The 16,071-nt window shown below is 38.3% G+C and overlaps 1 pseudogene; it reads right to left on the bottom strand.

Annotated features, from left to right (window-relative positions):
* Positions 1 to 1,341: 1,341 nt before the first annotated feature.
* LOC119914973 lies at positions 1,342 to 10,559 on the bottom strand (annotated as a pseudogene).
* Positions 10,560 to 16,071: the final 5,512 nt, after the last annotated feature.

The raw sequence follows: 16,071 nt of genomic DNA, 5'->3' as shown, positions 1-16,071 counted from the left end.
ACCCTTTGAATTAGCTGTTTTGTTGTGCTAATGTGCTATTTTAACTTCTACCTTTTTAACTCCACATTTATATATCTATACATTAAAATATAAACATTGTTTATAAAGTGATTTTATTTTCTCAACTTCTTGAAGCATTTGATGTTACCACAGAGTCTTTGGAGCACCACTTAGTGTAAATGAAATGAAACACACAATTGAGTGTGAGAGCACCATGAAGATTTTGAAGCATTATCCAATGGAAAATAGTCAATCAATGTCCTTGGCTGGATGGGATATCGATTTTAAAAATATCAAATGGTAACATTTCAAAATGGTGTATAATTTGAACTGCTGCTCTCCTCTGCTGTCACCTGAAATTAAACAATGATTTGTCCATATCCAGTTGATTGTGATTAGCTGAGCTGTTTGCCTCTACTTTTTACAAACTTTTACGAACTTTTAAAAACTTGTGGAGAGAGAAAATTACTGTCGCATAAACTAAACTAAAGTTAACAGGGAAGGTTTTAAAAGCTATTTGAAGGCTAATGTTAGCATGGGTAGTGAATGGTACACCTAACATTACTACCTCCTATAAATTGCTTACTGGCAGATAAACTGGATAAAAAGCTTGGTAAAAAATAATGTATGTTGTATGTGTTATGCTACTTTATACTTCTACTCCACAAAATTTCCCAGAGAGAAATGATATACTTTTTACTCCGCTACACTTATTTGACACTTGCGCTGCGAAGGGTGGGTCAGGCCCCCCGATACAATTGCTGCCCCACCCATGCTGTAACGTATGTATAATATGCTTCTGAGGAATGAGTACTGTATGCATAATGTGCTTCTGAGGAATGAGTACTGTATGCATAATATGCTTCTATATGATATTTTGCATTAGGTTCTATTAATGTAAATCTATAATGTATATTTTTCATCATAGCTCATTACAACGTCCTGGTCCAACAGGGGTCCAAAAATAATTTTTCCTGCACACAATCATGGTAAAAGGAGCAGCTGTAAAACGGTGTATCCATTTTTTTGAGTTGAGTCATTTCACCATAAGAATTTGATGCATTTGGTCCGATAACATTTGGAAAGTCTAGAAGAGCCGCACAATTAAATTATTTTATCTCATTCCAGTTAGCAGAGGGTTAATCTGGAAGTTAGCCAGATGGGCAGGTGGAAGTCTCTAGTGCGCATACACTATGGATCCTAGGGCTGATGGGGGATTCACTAAGCTAATTAAAGCGATATATGAAAACCAAAAAGATTTTCCTAAACAGCAAAGTATATGCTTGTTAGGCAAGAATGTTATTTACTGCAACATAATTGTAAAAAGAAATTCATCGGTGCTTATGCATCTTCATTAGTTGTAATATTGGAAAGTTTTAACCTTTCCTCCTCCTTTTGCTTGTCTTGCACTTCTCATTTCAATGGTATCCAATCATTAGATGGTACATCAGCACACCGATCAGTGCACCCAAGAAGGGGGTACAGATTGGCACCAAGAACTAGTAGATGTTTGCTCTGTAAAAGAATAATTTGAAAAATGTCTAATACATGGTGTCAATTTTTATGTTATAAAATATTTCCATATCAGAAGTCACAGAGATGCAGTGCTACGACTCAGACAGCATGTGAGCCATGTCAGCATTGAGGCATTCAAATTTTAATATGTTTAATTAAACATGCACAACTCAGGTTTGACTGGAGTCTTGAGAATGTCTGCACTACAAACTGGAGGAGTAGAGTTTGAAAGAAATGGGCATCTAGGAAGCAGGAAGTGCAGAAAGATGCCATTGAGTGGCATTGTGGGAAATGTAGTTTTCAATGTTTTTGGAACCTTGCTGGGGGCTAAACATCAGGGTATATTGGCCTTTGCTGCTTCAGTATTGAATAGTCTTTATCATATATTCAAGTTCTTTATAGACAACTTTATAGAAGTACCATATTACCAAGTATTCTAAGTACATCTTTAATACTATATGTAAAATAATGTTTATAGTGTCACTTTATCATTTACTCATCACACTGTTTTTTGTTTCTCATAATAGAGACATCTGTTATACAGTATGATTCTGCCACCACAAAGTAGTTCTGCATTTCTTTGTTCATAAAGGGCAGCTAGATGCCACAAAAAATGTGTTAGAATCTGAATCAGAATCACAATCAGAATCAACTTTATTGCCAGATATGTGTACACATACGAGGAATTTGACTCAGGATTGTACATTGCTCACAATGTGCTTATTCATACAATAATACAGTAAGACAATAATAAAATAAAATAAATAAAGACACAGGCTACAGTGTAGACGACACAAATATACACACTATGAACAAAAAACAATATAGTGCAAAGGACGCAGGAGTAAGTAAGTAAGTAAGGAGTAAGTATTATCATTATTATGTACGTCGGAGGTGGATGTGATAAACAAGTACACATACACATACATACCTACATACATGTACACATGTGCACAGTGCGATGGGGCATAGTGCAAAGGATGTATATACAGTACAATATGAACATATAACAGTATGAACAGCACTGAAACAGAGAATGGTAAATAAATAATAAGTGGTAACCAGTAAACGGGTGGCTGATTAGAGAGTTATTGCACAGGGGTTTTTCCTGACACTGTGGGTCAGAAATCAGCTGTTCATCAGAGTGATGGCTTGTGGGAAGAAACTGTTCTTGTACTTGGTTTTGGCGTACAGTACTCTGTAGCGCCTCCCAGAGGGGAGGAGCTGGAACAGGTTGTGTCTGTGGTGAGATGGATCTTCAGGGATGTTTCCTGCCCATTTCCTGACTCCGGAAATGTAAAAGTCCTGAATGGAGGGCACATTGGCACTGATGATTTTTTCTGCAGTCCTGACTGTCCGTTGTAGTCTGGTCGTGTCCTTTTTGGATGTGCAGAGGACAGGCTGAATGATGGCTGTCTAAAAGTGGATCAGCAGCTTCTTTGGCAGATTGAGCTTTCTGAACTGGCGCAGGAAGTGCATCCTCTGCTGGGCCTTCTTGATGATGGTGTCCGTGTTGGGCTCCCACTTTAGGTCCTGGGATATAGTGGATCCCAGAAACCTGAAGTATGTACCACAGCAGAAATGTGTTGTGGAGAAAATTAAAAAATATATTTCACCAGGGAGATAGATATTTAACATAAAGAAAAGTGTGTTTTGGTACGTGTTTGCTTGATTGACAGGTGTCTCAGCCATTGTGGTTACTGCTCACCTTAGCTCTACCCAGACTTCCTCTACGTTACGCAAACTTGAGTTGAAGCCCATCGACAGGCCGATTACCAACACCGAATAATCTGACATACAGTACCAGGAGAGTGATCTATTAATCCTTAATTCTTTTTCATTAAAGAGACAAAATAGTCCTGCTTTTGCATGAACAATCAAATGAGTCTTTAAATGTTAAAGCTTTTCGATATTTCTCTAATCTCTTTTTAATCACACAAATCCCAATTGTGTAAATGTATTTGTCTTGTGAAGTTATGAAATTCATAGTGGATTTGTTCTGAAAATGTTGACGAGCAGTAAAGCTTATCTTGAAGAGAAATGAATATAAAATCTGTTTTACCAGAAAACAGCACATCATAGAACTTCCACTGATCTATTCTGACATCAATAGAAGGTGGAAGCGCTACAAAGAGAACTTGCCTGAAAATAGGGTGTTTTCTTCAAGGTTGCATCATAACAGGTCTGGACTTGAGAACAACCAGTTTCACACTATGTGCGCACAGTAGGTATAAAATAGATTAAACCCTATGTCAGGATCTACAGGAGTGCTGCAGCAGCGCTGGTCAGTGGGTACCCTGGCCAGCAGGGGCAGCACTGCTGATCTAGATGATGTAACAGAGCTGCAAAGAGTTTAAAAGTTGTGCCATGTATGCTGCAGTTTTTATGAGATTGCATTGCTGACACGAGGACATGCCATTTTAGTAACAACAGGGGTCTTGAAAATGTTTTCAAAGGTAAGCTGTCAGTCAGCGGGAGCAAATAATCTGTCTAGTGAGTGTTTGAGAAAACTGTGTATATTAACAAAAATTATATCATTGTACATGTATGTTATATGTGGTCTTGTGTTAGAGCACAATTTGAGTTGTGATATCCTGTTGAAAAAGCAGTTGCAAATTGAAATAATAGGTGTCAAGGAGTTTTCCTTCTTTAAGGGTTATATTGCACAGGGAGCAATAGTAAGCCAAAGGTGAGAGCATGTGACTCTCCAAAACAATGAGTCACACTCTGTCTCTCCTCTCGGTTGTTAGGTTGACTCAACTGTCTGATGCAGCTGCCTCGATAAGGATGAACTCCTAGGTAACCAAAGGGCAAGAATCAAGTATAGCGTTAGCTCAAGCAGGCAACGAAGTCAAGCTCAACTCACAATCCCAGTTCATCAGCTGATTGCAGCCATCTTAAAACTTATTTAAGCTGCCATAGCCTGCCTGCCCTTGCTGCTTCCTCTGCAAGCAGCTTGTAACACGCCGCCAGCCCAGCTCCTCCTTTCAGGGTGTATCTGATTAATCATGTCATTATATATTAATGCCTGCTCTGTTCTGTCCCCTGGAGGGTATTTGCTGCTGCTCTCTGCCTCAGGCTTTCCATGTATATGCACTTGGATGGGCAGGGAGGTGCTCTCCCCTTGTCAGGCCTTCCACGTAGGCACATGGAAGAGCAGGGAGATCCCAGAACAGAGCCATACTGCCAAACAGACGGCACAACTGCGGCACAAATATCACTTTCTTTCATAAAAGTTGTGCTGACTGAATTGGTTTTTTTTGTTGTTGTTTTTTCATTACAGACAGATTGACCGGCTCTCTTAAAAAAGGGTGTGGTGGGGCCCAAGAAAAAATACTGTCTTCTGTGTGGCCAAGACCATGAAGCATGTTTACTAGACTGTTGTTGGCCCGAAAAAAGAAACCGTATCCAATCTTGTTTGCCCCTTTCTTCCCTAGGTAAACCCAACAAGCTTAATTTTCCTCTGCAAGCATAAAAGCACTTTCTTTGTGACATATTGAACAACTTCAACTTCAAAAGACTGGCGTGTCTTGTGAATGTATGGACAACCAGCTCAGTATGGTGTCATATGAAGCCGAGAATAGAAAAATATGTTTAAAACATTACGTTTAGAACAGTGGGAAATCTGAGGTTTTGGCTCAAAGGGATTTCTTTTAAATACGTTTCCCTTATTATTTGAAGCTTTGGGCACATTAAACATTTTGGTCTGCTCATACAACCTAGCAAACAATTTCATGCATTGTTGGCTGAGCCACATATTCAGACCTTTCTATAATATCAGTTATTTTTAGATACGTGTAGCCATCAGCAGCGGGATTATGTGCGTCCAGGTTTTTTTATGCACAGCGCGTTATTTTACCTACATTAATTATTTGAATCTTCTGACACAGGGGTATCTAATTGACAACTTACGAGCTGTTCCACACAGAATTAGACAATACACAATCAGATCAAATTAATACTGACACTGTCCTACTCATTACACTGCTGCTTTTAAAGGGTTAAAGAGGACAAGAGGAACTGATCATATGTGATTAGCTACATTGGCTATTACTGAATTAGATTTCTATAGATTTCTATACAGTACTTTTGGGCAATAGGACTTTGGGGCTCCAGCAGTGGAGCCATGCAACTCCTATGCTTTGCTATGTCTTCAGCACACTTTGTCTTCAATGGACATGACTCAGCCATGTCAAACATCTGTCTCTTGGAAGACAAATTTTATTTGAGTCAATGCTGCCGATTATTCACTGTACATGCATCATTGTGACCTCAAATATCTATTTAGATCTGTTGTATTCTTTTGTACCTAAACATATGGAATTGAAGCTGTTGCCTTACACAAAAGGCAATGGACATTGATGGAAAATGACTGTTACATATGTGCTACAGTACTTCTGCTGTACAGCAGCTGGAATGTAATACCTGCAAGGTTTTCACTGACTGAAGATGAAATACTTAAAAAATCAAGTCACAGTTACCTGATCAACGAATCCATTAACCAGGGTGAGATGTCGGATGGGTATGTGGCAAAATTCCCAGCTGTGGCCTTCTTCCCTACCATGATCACTTCCCCCAAGGATAAGTCCCATAATGCATCTGGTGGAAGAATGTACGAATGGCTGTACTTTTTTATTCAATTATTCATGTATTTTAACAGCCCAAGGAAGGTTTTAGGAACTCAGCTGATTATTTGAACTACATCCTCTTTACACTGCATCTGTTTTCATTTTCTGGATAGCAGTTATTTTAGGAGAATAAAAAGTTCTGATCGTTGCCACTGGATGCAAATTGTAGGTGAAATCATGTATGTTTGAGAGATAAAGTTGACAGCTACTGCGAACAGTAATACACTTGACATCTCTGTTTCTTCTTTACTTTCTGCTTAATTACGTAGCCACAGTCAGAACTGTATGTTAACACACAGAAAGATATCACTGCATACAAGCATGCAGAATAACATCACAGGCATACAAAGATGGCAAAACAACATGCACAGACCGTTACACATAGGTTTTCATACAAATAAACGCACAGTTGCACAGCACACGTGACATGACATGAACAGAAATCCTTGAGTGCATATTGAATAAACAAAATGTATACAATTTAAACTGGTAAATAATTTTGTTGACATTCATGCTATCCACGCTGTATCCTAATGATTTCCTCTGACTTTTTCTTTAGTGTCCCATGAGACATTTATGTTTGTTTTGGGGGGTTTTCATTATTATTTTTTGGGATGTTTTATGCCTTTATTAGTGTGCCACTAGATAGATGATAAGGGAGAAGCAACAAAGATCCTCAAATTCCAACCTTATAAAGGTATAACAATTATTTTTTTAAGCATTCAATAAATACAGCTCCCACGAGTCTTTGGAAAAAAACATGGAAGGTGAGGTATAGGTGTCTTAATTGATCCCCTGAGCGGCATAATGTTCAAGAGCTGCAACAAAGGTGCAAGTGTAGATGCTCATTTGTTCACTGAATGACGTGAACTTCCACCAAGGCACTCTCCCAAGTAAACAGTGTGAAGGTCACTGCTGGGTTCAAATGGTTACATAAAGATAAGCAAAATATAGAAAACATGATATATTTTTATACATATATCTACGATCAGATTCTATGTGATACACCCTGAGGAAAAAAACATATGAAGGCTGCTTTATCTCTACTGCATACAATGCAGTCCCCATTTTCTCAGTAAGACGGATGAAACAGTTATTTAAGCCTATATTCAGTAATTGCGGTTTCAGTAAAGTGCTGTTACGATGGAAGGTCTCTATGACACAAATTAAATTGGAGGGATGAAAAATTTCAGAAAAGTATAATTTTTTTCTAACCTTGAAGAGGGAAATAACTGCTCTGATGGCACACTCGTGTGTGCCTCGCTTGTATTCACACCTTAATCGTGTCAGGGTAGGAGCTATCTAATTATAAGAGCTTATTTTCTCAGCTGCAATGTGTATTAGAAGGGGGACAGCCTCATTATAAAGGCAGTGAAGAAGGGAGCATGAGTGCAAAACCCTTAGTAGTGTTGCTGCTTTTGACAGAACATACTGGGATTGAGGACTGACTCACTCACTTTCCTTTCAATGACAGACCACGTAGTTTTTGAGTTAAGAGGTGGGTGCCCCCTCCTTCTGTATGTCTCTTTTAAACTTTGCATTTCTCTGTCCACTGCTTCCTGTTTTGCATCCCTTGCCACCTCTAGCTGTCATTTGTCTGGCAAACACATCAGCGTGGTAAATACTGCACTTCAGATAACTGCCAGTTTACCTTTTGCTATCTGTCAAGCCATCAATAATAATGACTCCCTGTTATGCTGATGGAAGTTGGGTGAAAAAAGCTGAGTCTTGTGGAAACACTCTTTGAATGGCAGGTACTTCATGACTGTGATGCAAATGGCAGTGGCTTAACAAGCTGTGATTTTCTTGATGATAACAAAGTCTTCCTCCCTTTTACTAAATGAACCCGTCCGTAGGTGTTGTTGCTGGTTTATGTATCAACCATTTTCTGGTTGATGTATTGAAATGTTAGCTCTTTGCCACAGACTGGGGGTACTCATTTAATGAAGGTGACACAACACAGAATAATAACATTTTGACATTCATTATGTTTGGGGTTAATTAGACCCCACAGAGTTTCCCCTGTTAAGGTTTGTTTAGACAGACAATACCTCAAATGTTTGCCTCATGTCTGTCACATCAATTTGATCACTATGCTGTTTTCATTTGCCCCAAACAGCCATTGTACAGATGTTAGCTGTAAGCTAGCCAACGACAGATGCACCAACCATATCTGTGGGAATGTGCCTGTGTGTTTAGCTCAGCCTCTTACTGAACTCAGAACTCAACCAGAAACAGAATCTGTAATCTCCCTCCAGACCTTTTTCCTCTTGTCTCTGTACATTCATGAAGCAGATTTATAGTGCTCTGGGATATGTGCCATTTTTTTTTTTTTTTTTTTGCCGAAGTTGACACCTTTTCAGCTGCCGCAGATGCATCAACTTGCACCCAGGGCAAATTTACATCTACTATCACGTCACCTCTGAAATCGGCTTTGGGTTCTGTCTGAACATTAGATGTCTCATGAACAAACTGTTTAAAAGCAATTTTTAAACAATTAGAAGTCAAGATGTTTCAAGGTGATAAAACAATGATAAGTATGTTTTATTGTGTTTTTTTTGTTGTTATATGTTAAGGAGGGCTTGGGATTACTAGAACCCCAAATAGAAAATCATGGTTAAGAAGATTTTTAAGGAAACAGTGAAGCACCATATGTTTTACTATTTTGAGATCCAACTAGATATGCTGTCAAGTAAAAAAAACAAACCCTGAGATGAAGTTATTTTTGTGGACAGAGAGCAGTAGAAAAACTTCAAAGAGAATAATAAAGCCCCACAGTGGCCTGACCTTGAGGTAGGTGTCTAGCTGAGTCGTGCTTTTCGTCGTACGCGGGGTCTGTCTGTCTGACCTCAGAGGTCATGTGTTATAGTTGGGCTTTGTGTGGTACAATTGATGCCAACAACAATCTGACTACACCTGCAGAGCTTTCCTCCACGGAGGGCCAACTCTGACCACCAAGGGGACCTGATTGCAGAGTGAAAGGTCTCATGGAATTAACAGATCAGTCACAGCTGGGGAGCAGAATAACAAATAGCCTGGCATTTCCCCATGTGTGCCCTCTCCTGATATTTTTGTTGTCCCTGGGTTACTATGTGAAACAGAAGCATTCCAGGTTGTTTTGCACCGGCTAAAAAATACATTTGATTTTAATTTGAAAGAATGTCTTGGCTTCCTGCTGTGTTGTAATAGGTTCCAATGGGGACTACAGATACTGTATGCGACTTCTTTCATTAGAAAGAATACGAATATAAAATAGGGTTCTACATGTGTAATTCAAGTATAAGGAAATAACACAGGAGATAATTGATGGAGTCTTAGGTGCTTTAACTGTTCTGATGAATATAGTTACAATTATTTAGTGTTTCTTTGCTTCAAAGATGTCTAAGAAAGCAACAATTTAATGAGAAGAGAGCATCAGTTAAATGTTGTTTTTTTTTTTTTACCTCTTAGCAGTATTGTAAAAGCTGCCTTTGAAAAACATAACAATCTAACAAAAAAATGAACTTTTTTGTCCTCAAACAACTTAACTCGATAGCAACCTCAACTCTGTTTCGGCACAAACATGTTGGACAAGGAGCATACAGAATCCCTTGGGATGTTTCAAAAGATATTTTTCTCTTTCATTTGTTGAACTGAAAAGCTGGTGAGCCAGTGAGAAAAATCATACAACTTGTTAACCCTTTTTATGATGTGCTTACCCATGATAAAATAAAAATAAGACAGCAATTATTTTGCTCACCATCTCACACCTTTATTTTCTGGTTGGATTAATTGATTGGTTGAATCACACAAATGGCTTATTAGTTGCCACGCAATAACATAAATAACAAGTCTTTTTCTACTTCCTGTCTCTTTTCAGGCATATTCACTAATGGTGCTTCAATTCTTGTTTATGTGTTACATACATATAAATTTTGTTAACTTACGTATCGTTTTGTTTTTGGTGGTGTTTTTCATTCAATGACAAGGGAGACAAAATCTAGCCAAACTACACATACTGCAATAGATGTGAAAGAAGTATGTTGAAAGTACTGCACTTCTTAATTAACAAATTGACAAAGGAGCAAAATATGAGGCATGCAAATTGTTGTTTCAACCATGTAGCTATTTCAAATACCCCCATTTACCAAACAGTACATTATCACAGTTTATATTACCATTAAATTTCATTCATTTGAATGATATTAAGTTTCCAATAGGTGTATGGTAAACATTTAGTAATGTAGTCTATGCTCCTCTTTTACTTGAACAAAATGATCCACTCAGCACCCTGCAGGAGAGATGCAAAATTACTTTACTCGCCACTAGAATAACGGTTCCCAGGCACTCTGCCAGGGCCTGCCAGCTGAGCATGTGTCGTATCTGAAAGGTCCCTGCCAGAGTGCTGCCAAGTGCTGTTTGGGCAGTTCCGGCCATAAAGCCTACAACCTCCGGTGAAGTTGATATAACAGACGTGTTGACCTGTGCATGATTATTAAAGTGACAAAATTAACCTTGTCCAGACACTAACCTCATCCTGAACTAGGCTATCAGGACCTCTTCCGACTGAGGTCAGGAAACTCTAAACACTCCCAACACCAAAAGGGCAGGGTAACCATGGTAACGACGTTCCTCTTTCAGATTACCTCAGGCCCCGTCCACACTACTGCGTTTTTGAATTAAAACGGAGACCGCTGCCGACCCCGTTTTGCGTTTCAAAACTCCGGAGGGCATTTTAGTGAAGACGGAGGACTTTAGAAACGGAGCCAAAACGGCGGACTTTAGAAACGATGACGCAGCCGCTCACAAGCAACCGGCCGACGGCGTGCCAAGCCGTCATAACCGGGAATGTACGAAACTGAGCCAGCGTGGGGCCGTCCATACGACCTGGCGGCTGAGAAACCAACAAGCAGTAAGACAAACTACATTCTGTGGTCAGTTGATGTCCATTAGCTTTTAATCTTTTATTTTTAATCCCTTAGCCAAAACTCCTAGCCAAATTGAAGTTATTATCGTAACTTGCATTCATTCGTTCTATTTCTCTCTTACCACAATAGAACAACTAAATTCACCTTTAACCCTGTTATTCTCATTGATTGCATTCTGGTTGTTTAATCATTATTGTTGTATGTCTTGAATATATTTAACCTCACTGTGTATTCATTTTAGTTAGTTAATAAATTTTGCCTTAATCACAGGAACTGTGTGTGAGTACTGTTTAAATCCAAGTCACTGGACGGAGGATTCAAGACTTTGATATGAGACTGATGATGAGACTATGATTTAAAATGCTTAAGCAATTACTAACTAACTGATCACTAGTAAATAATTGTGTAATTATTTAAAACCATACATAAGGTGTCCTGAAGGCCTTAGGTGAACGGAATTTCAGGTGGTGCCCCAAAACGAGTTTTATGAAATAATATTATTATTCATAACTTTATTAACCAGTACAATAGGTTTGCTACACAAGCAAAGACTTCATCCTGAGGGACATAAGATGGCGAAGGCCCTTTCCCAAACCTTACCTTGCTCTTCACCAGCCCTACACAAGTCACACTCACAGCTCTGGAGGACTCTCCACATTAAGGAGGAATATAAATAAACAGGTACAATGTGGGATGCACACAACACCTTTCTAAATCCAAGTAGAAAACATCCATCACCATGGATACTGATAGATGCCATGCTCACCAAGCTGTAAGAGCTATAGTATGTGGTGTTTCAATTTAACTCCACTAATGCCTCTCTTCAACATTTAGAGCCAGGCTTTCTCTGGCTTAACAAATGTGTCTGTCCAAACTGGAAGTGTAATGCAAATTCAGTGCAATACAGTTCATATTGTGCTCACATACTGTTGCACACATCCCTAAATAAAGCTGTGTTCAAATTACCACAAGATAACTGACACACAGTAAACTTTATATATATTCTGCTGTGTGCACTCTACTTGATGGGAATTTAAAGGTAACAGGGTACATACACAAAGACAGCACAGGGTACATACACAAAGACTGGAGGTGGGGGGGTCAACAAAGTCAATAAAGTCCCAACAGCAAATAATCTTATCACGTATCTTGGTTATCTGCGGAGAAAATCAGGTGCTGGTGGTGATGACCTTGACCTTGCTACTAATTTCTTAAGTTTTATTTAACACAAAGTGTTGAACCTTCAGTCATCAAAGTACCTTGTCAGTGTTAATCTATTAAGATAGCAGGAATAAAGCACAGAGAGGTGTTTACTCAAAAGCTGTTTTCACCTTGCTTTAACATTCAACCATTCACCAGTGTGTTTGTGTGCGTGGGCTTGCAAACCCCCTTCAAGCAGGCTAATGCAAGCGTTATCATTATTTCAGAGTGCACCGTAATTAAGATGTTCACATCTCGTGCTTCTTTCAGCGTATTAGTGCGATGGGAATGGCCAGAGGAGAGAACTTTGATGGTTTATCTTAGGAGATTGGTTAAAAACTGTCTGACTTGCTGTTATGGCACAATGCAGAAAACAACCCCATGATAACCCCAATTAACATATTCATTCACACACCAATTTATTTACAGATCAGTGTGATAGTTCACAATACGTTCTCATGAGGCTGCTGCCTTTATTTTTGCTTTTCGTGTATTTTGTGTTGTAGACTCACCTTGCTGAGGAAGAAATGTACACGGGGCAAATGAATATTTTCCTAAAGTGATTACTTTTTCAACATTCAAAGCAAAATGATGTCCCCCTGGTAAAACTTCAGTGAAGTGAAACATTAAATACCTGCAGTATTATAAGGGAAGGTGATATTCAATTATAATGATATTTAGTTATGGTATTTTATGAAAATCCACATTTTTTTAATCCATAAGTAGATTAAAAACAATTGCATCACATAAAAAAAGTATAAATAAAATAAAGTGCATGTTATTTTTACAGAATAGGGTTTTTATTCTTTAGCAGGCATAGGCGCACTCACAAAAATATTCAGACAAAACCACACACCACCTTCCATCAGGACATATCAAGACACAGCATGTCCCAACCAGCAGGCTGTCACTTCCACTAAAATGCTGGGTTTGTTTAACTGAAGCCTCATGCGTGCAAAATAAATTGATTTTTAAAATAAAAATCACAGTGATGCTCACTTTGGTTACTCCAGTGAGGCTTCTGTCACACTGATTACAATTGTTTGTCTCTCCAGTATTGACCTACCACTACCAGCCACAGTGAAGGCTGGTTTAATCTTGTCTTTGCACTTTAAAAATTAAACTGCTTTATTAAGCATGCTGATGATTTATATTTTATATTTCTGAGCTGGATCCATAATGCATTATGTTGTGTTCTGTTTAGAAAATCAAAGGTCATATGTTGTTCTTTGTAAAACAGCTTGTAATGTGTTTCGGGGGACCGGTGCATGTTTATGTGGGTGAGTAAGAAGAGACAAAGAGAGAACGATGACTAGGTATAAGCTTATTATTTACTTTGACATAATTATGGTTAGTGTCCTCTTCTGAATAAAATGAGTTTCCTTTACCCGTGGATTGTATGAAAATTCACGGCTATTGCCAGAATATACTCAGTGTGTGTGGACACAGTCAGGAGAGTAGCACTGCATTGGCATAACATCAGTGTCAAGCGTACATCCCTGAATCAAGCTAATCAGTATTCCTACAGTCATATTAGTGTGGCACTCAGCATCTAAAATATACAGGTATCTGGTAATATCACCAATCAGCCATCTCTATATATGCTGCAGTTACGCTCAAATGGAATTTAAAAAAAAGCAAAGGCTGGAAAAGGTGATGTACTGTAATGACTGCACATTATCTCCACTATTGTGAGTAGGACAGTGGTTATGTATCTTGTAGAATATTATGTATAAGCTCCAGCAACATGTTCTGTATGTAGGTATGAATGTAGGTACAGTACAGGTACGGTATGTTTGCAGGTAGTTGTTTTCAACAGGCTTTTTCTCATCCTCAAAATAATCTAAGGGGCCTCGCAACCATCTTGTTTCATATTTTTCATATGGAGAAGGGGTCCAATGTAATAAATGGCTTAAATAGACTGTTAGAAACAAAGTTGTCCAAGCTGTCCAGGTAAACCCACGTATCTCCAGATTTGGTGATTTTGAATTATTCATATAACCTGAATAATGAATTGTTCCTTTACAGGCTGAGAATGTTTCCCTCTTATTAAATAAAGCTGAAAACAAGGCTGTTTTTCTTAGCACATGAAAAGTCCAGATTTTTCGCAAGACAGTGACAAAAATAGTGAGGGGAAAAAGCAACTGGAAGGGGGGTGGGGTGGGGGTTGGTCCTCCTCCAGCTAGTTCTGTATGCAGAAACATGCATGCTGAGATCTTTCCCATGCATGTACAGAACAATAATGTGTCTCTGCGCTTTCAGCACGGACTAATAAAACCACAAGAGTGCCATCTACAATATATGCTCTCTGTGGAGAAAAAGTATATTTCATTCAGCATTGCTTCGGTGCCGTTTGTGATTAACACTTTTCTCTGCATCTCCTGACTTCAAAATAAGGCTCTAAACAATAATATTTTATTTTTTGTTTTATGTAAAGGTAAAATATAAAAGCCGCATATTCACACATTCCTTGATCAATGCTGCTGCTTGTCAGACATAATGAAAATGTATTCCTTATTTAACCAGAGAGTTAGAAAGAATTGGATGTGATGAATGTGAGGGTCTGTGTCTGTGTTGAATCATGATCCACGCATAACAACTCTTATAACATTACTTTCCCCTAGGCTGCATATTATGCATGAAACATGCAGATGATTTGTGATTCATTCTAATGCTTAGTGCAGTGCAGAAAATTGCCTGCATATGCTGTACACATGTAAAACATGTTCAGCATGTTAGAATCATGTGGGAGGGGATTCATTAAGGTCGGTTAGGTATAACATTCACATAGCATTTTAAACACGCTGCAATGGTGCAGCTTTGCTTTATAGCCACTTGTAGAAATGCAAAGCAACATATTTTATACTCATGAGAAGGGTCAACTCCTGAATCATTACTGAAACATATTCAAAGAGAGTGACCTGACCTTTTAGATTAGTAACCATTTAGAAAAGAGGAACATCCAGAATCTGTTTTTTTCTTTTTAAATCATGGGTCAACCGGTCATGGGTGGTCACCATCCATAACAACACTGATAAAAGGCTAAATAATTAATTAAACCAATAGGCAGAGGTAAATTAAAACAGGGAAGACAGGCAGAATCATGACACCAACAACTGCAGCCTTTGTGTTTAACTTATTTACAGCCTGTCATCACCAGAAAAAATGGCTATATAGGTTGATTATGCAGAAGCTTGTTACAACGTTTGCCACATATTAAATGCCATGTGACTTAAGAAGACTAGTAAGAGACTTACGTAACATACTTAAGGCCTGTCACTGGATTGGTACTTGTCAACGCTTATACATGCGTTTTGGGGAATAGTCATATATGTCGCTGTACTTTCCAACGGACAAATATGTCCATACATTATGAACCATACTGTACATTATTTATCATTTCATCATCTAATGGAGTATATCCATCCACTAATATAATGTTTCATCACAGGTTACTCACTTTGCTTTTGTTGCTAAATCATTTACTTCCAAATCTGTAGACAACTACTATTAATTACATTTATGCATATTTTAAAATTATGAAACAATGCAAGGTCCATATTCCAGCTTAATGTTTTACCATACTCTAATTCAAGTATGCTTATGTTAACTGAGCACATGTTGCAATCATACTTCAGAAAAATAGAATTAATGGTATCTCAGACATATTTGGGTGTTTTATATAAATACCCACTAATGCTCAATATATTACAAATCATTTTAATAAAAAATTGTGGTCCTGGCATTATTTTGCCTTTTGTGACTTTGTATCTCTGCAAGACTGGGAACATCAAGCAAAATAAAAGTTTTACAATTTGGTG

This window comes from Micropterus salmoides, unplaced genomic scaffold (assembly GCF_014851395.1).
Source record: "Micropterus salmoides isolate LMB-PRFRI ecotype aquatic unplaced genomic scaffold, ASM1485139v1 Ms_hic_scaffold_20, whole genome shotgun sequence".
Taxonomy (NCBI): domain Eukaryota; kingdom Metazoa; phylum Chordata; class Actinopteri; order Centrarchiformes; family Centrarchidae; genus Micropterus; species Micropterus salmoides.
The sequence above is the reverse complement of the archived record's forward strand: the minus strand, read 5'-3'. Positions and strand labels throughout refer to the sequence as shown.